The following is a 4,096-nucleotide window of genomic DNA, read 5'->3' as shown; positions in this document are numbered from 1 at the left end:
GATAGGCGGGAAGGCGTAGAGTAGAGCTGTGAATAAGAAAAAGAGTATTGATAGGCGTTTGAGATCACGTCGTGAAGGCGGAGAGGGGAATGATGGAGAGGCGTGATCGTAGGTCGGCAAACGCGGGTGCCGGAAGAGGTTTGGTGAAGAAGTCTGCAAGTTCGTTGCCAGAGCTGCACCACTTGAGCTGGAATTCGCCGGAGTCCACAAGGTCACGCACAAACATTTAGCGGTCGATGTGCTTTGAACGGCCGTGAAGTTCGGCGTTGGTAGCGATATTGATGGTGAACTGATTGTCTTCATGGACTAGGACGGGTTGGTCGGACGTTTGTTGGAGTTCAGAGGCGAGTTGACGTAAATAGAGAAATTCTTGAATGCATAAGGCGAGGGCAACGAACTCAGCTTCCGTGGTGGACAGGGTGACGAGTGGTTGCTTCTTGGCAAGCCACGACACAGGTGAGCCGAAAAAAAGGGTAAAATATCCACTGATACAACGTCTGGTATCAACACACATAGAATTGTTCGTATCGACGTAGGCGGATAGAAAAGGGAAGTCGTCGATAGAGGCGATGCCACCAAGGCGGATGCCATAGGAGCGGGTGCCTTTGAGATAACGAAGGGCAGGTTGGACGGTAGACCAATGAGTAGGGCCAGGGTTGTGGAGAAACTGACTAAGTTGTTGGAGAGTGTAGGCGAGATCGGGACGTGTGCCCATAGCTAAGTACATGAAACTGCCGACGACAGAGCGATAGTTCTTGCCGATCATAAAGGTGAAGTCGTGAGGCGTCGTCACGCAATGGGAGGCGGATAGAGTGAGGCTGGGGTTGAAAGGCGTAGAAATTGGGTTGCAGTTCACCATGTAAAAACGGTCCAGGATAGCCTCGGCGTAGCGAGATTGGTGAAGGAAAATGGTCTTGGCTGCTCGGTTGCGTTCGACTTGCCATCCCAAAATGTCGGAGACTTCGCCAAGGTCTTTCATGGCAAACCGTTGAGAGAGGGAAGCCTTTAAGGCGAGGACGAGGGAAAGAGTAGGCGCAAGAATAAGTAGATCGTCCACGTAGAGACTGACAATGGTGAAACTGGAGGCGTCGGACTTGATGAAGACGCAGCGGTCCTTGTGTAGTCGGGTGTACTTTTGGGATGTCATATAGTCGACGAATGTCCAGTACCATAGGTTAAGCGCTTGTTTGAGGCCGTAGAGGCTGCGTTTTAGGCGGCAAACTAATTCGCGGTGGGAGACGTCGGTCACGAGGTCGCCAGGCGGCTGTTCCATGTAGACGACGCGGTCCATGGTCCCGTGGAGAAAGGCGGTCTTGACGTCCATTTGATGACACTCAAGGTCGTAGATAGCCACCATAATGAAAAGAAAACGGAGGACTGCGAGGCGTACGACAGGCGCAAAGATGTCGTCGTAGTCAACGCCCTCGCGTTGCAGAAAACCTTTGATAACTAGGCGTGCTTTGTACGTGCCGTTGGGCTTGATGCGGAAAACCCATCGGCAGGGCAGGACTGTCATGGTTTTTAGGCGTGGAACAAGATCGTAGGTCATGTTATCTTGAAGGGACTGGAATTCGTCGTGGGCGGCAGCTCGCCATTTGTCGCGATCGGAACGGCGCATGGCTTCCTACCAGTTTTTAGGATCCGAGGAATCGGAGGGTAGGCGGGCGCTGAGTAAGGCGTAAAGGTGCCATGGCGGATAAAGGGGTGGTTCGAGGGGTTGTGTAGGCGCCGAGAGAGGCGGGAAAGGGGTAGGGGTAAGGCGGTGGTGGAAGAGTAGAAAGATCATCGATCGAGATGTCAACAAAGGGTAAATGAGAGGTGGAGAGGCAAAACGGAGTGCCTGGTAGTGTAGGGTTGGAGTGGTGCGGCTGTGATGTTGGGCAAGGCGGATGGAAAAACGAACTGCGATATGGTAGAGCAAGTTGGAGTTCGTCAAAGGTGCCAGACAAAGAGTAAACCTGGGGCGGAGACAATGGATCGGTGGTAGACAGTGGAGATGTTGAAGGAAGTGAAGGAAATATGGTTGGATCGAGGCGAGAAGAGAGAGGTGGTAGAGGGTCATGAGGTGTAATGGATGGAATGCCGGATGCATCACGGGCGCGAAGGCTAAATGCTGCTCCAGCTTGGATGGTATTGATGGCGGGTGCCGGGAGAAAACGCGATGATAAGTAAGTTTTTATCGTTAGATAGGCGTGTGTTTGAGGTGGTAGCAGTAGCTAGTGCGAGAGAAGGCGTCGTAGATGTTGAAGTTGTAGGGGGAGGCGGAGATAGAAGAGGTTTGTTGGTAGATGGAGAGATGAGAGTTGACTGGATTGGGTTGACAACGTTGGAAGTGAGGGACAAGGCGTGTACTGAAGGAAATTTCGAACTGCCGGATAAACAGTAAGAGACGAGGCGTTGGGGTTGGGGGAGAGAGTGTGGTGGTAGGCGGTAATGAGAAATGTACAGCCTTGCTTGATGGAGACTTGAAATAGTGTGTTTAGGCGAACGTCCAAAGAAAATAATATAGATGTGCAATTGATCGATTACTTCGGAGCGCGCCGCGGCTTGTACGGTAGACTCAAGCGTAGAAATGGAGGACGGGGTAGGCGTGGCGAAGTTGATATGGAATGGATCCGCATCACTAAGGGAAGGATGAGCAGCTAGGTTAGCCTCAAATTCCATGATGGCAGCTGCAACGGCAGCAGGAGGGTGAGGCGGAGGGTTGCTGGCTAGGCGTGTGTAGGGCTTCGCCGGAAAAGAATAGAGTCCCAAGGCGTTAACTTGAGCACGCAAATAAAGGCCACGACCAATGTCCATGAGGCAGTGCGATGGATGCGAGAAATCGAAGTGGCAGCATGCTTGAACAGGGTGACGGACGGAAAGAAGGTTGAATTGTAAGGCGGGGCAATGTAGGGCAAAGGGTAGAGAGAGGGGCACTTGATGAGCAGTGAGATTGGCCGAGGTTTCGCCAGAGTGGGTGGTAACACCGAGATCGATCGGCCCGTAGCCGAGAACAGGAATTTTGCCACCGTCGCCCACAGCAAGTCGACAAAGGCGGAGTCGATAAAATAGCGACGGTGAGGCGTGCAGGAGGCGGTGGCACCAGAGTCGATGATCCATTCGCTGGAGAGCTGGGGATAGAGTGAAGGTTCCAAGGGGAATGGATTGGTGTGGTTGGGGAAATACCTTCAGGCAGACCGTGTCCCAGGAGATTCCAACGTAGAAGGGAAAGTGGGTGGTTGTGGGAGGCGTAGGATTCGCTTGGTAGTCTTTGAGTTGGAGGTTGTCTTTGATGAGTGGGATTGGTGGTGGTCGCGCTTTGGGATGGAGACCGGTTTGATACTTGAAAAGGTGATAGGCGACACACTTGTTATAAGACAGTTGGTGAAAAGCGTCGGCAGTAATGTTGGCCATTTGACCGTAGGCGACGTCATGATTTGGACACCAGCAGTCTTCTTCATCGGAGGAGTAATAAGGGCGCGCAGCACGAGGAGGCGGAGGTGCACTGTAGGCGCCACCACGACGGTTGAGGCGTACGGGTAACTGTCGTGCAGGCGGGTCAACGTAATCGGCAGGCGTGGGAGGTCGTGTAGTGAGTTTGTTAGAGTTGGGAGGCGTACGCGTAGGATGAATACGATAGGCGGGGAGTGGAGGCAGCAGAGAGTCATCCACCGGGCAAGAGGCGGGGGGAAGTGATATATAGTTTTGTTGGGGTGGAAACTGTGGTTGAATGATGAGTGCTGTGGAAGTAGCCCGAGTGTGGGCGTTAGGCGTAGAGGAAGATGGAGGACGTGGCATTCGAGCTGAGGTAGGCGTAATTGATGCCTTGGTAGTTGAGGGTTGAGAGGTGGGATTGGGAAGGCGTTGTCGTTTCGCAGGCGGTGCTGATGTGGAGCGCCGAAGAAAGGCGAAAGAAGGATGAAAGGTTTGGGACGTGTTCCATCCAGCAGATGGACGTGATGGAGAAGCGCGACGTTTAGGAGGCGATGAACGAGCACGACGGGTGGCTGACGAAAGGGGAGGATAGGCGGAGGATGGAGGGGATATGGGACGGCTACGACTTGAGTCTGGGTGGGTGGTAAATGCAGGAGTAGAAAGGCCTTCGTGAGCTCGA

The sequence above is a fragment of the Aphanomyces astaci genome (genome assembly GCF_000520075.1).
Source record: "Aphanomyces astaci strain APO3 unplaced genomic scaffold supercont1.60, whole genome shotgun sequence".
Taxonomy (NCBI): Eukaryota; Oomycota; class Saprolegniomycetes; order Saprolegniales; family Verrucalvaceae; genus Aphanomyces; species Aphanomyces astaci.
Note: the sequence above shows the minus strand (reverse complement) of the source record.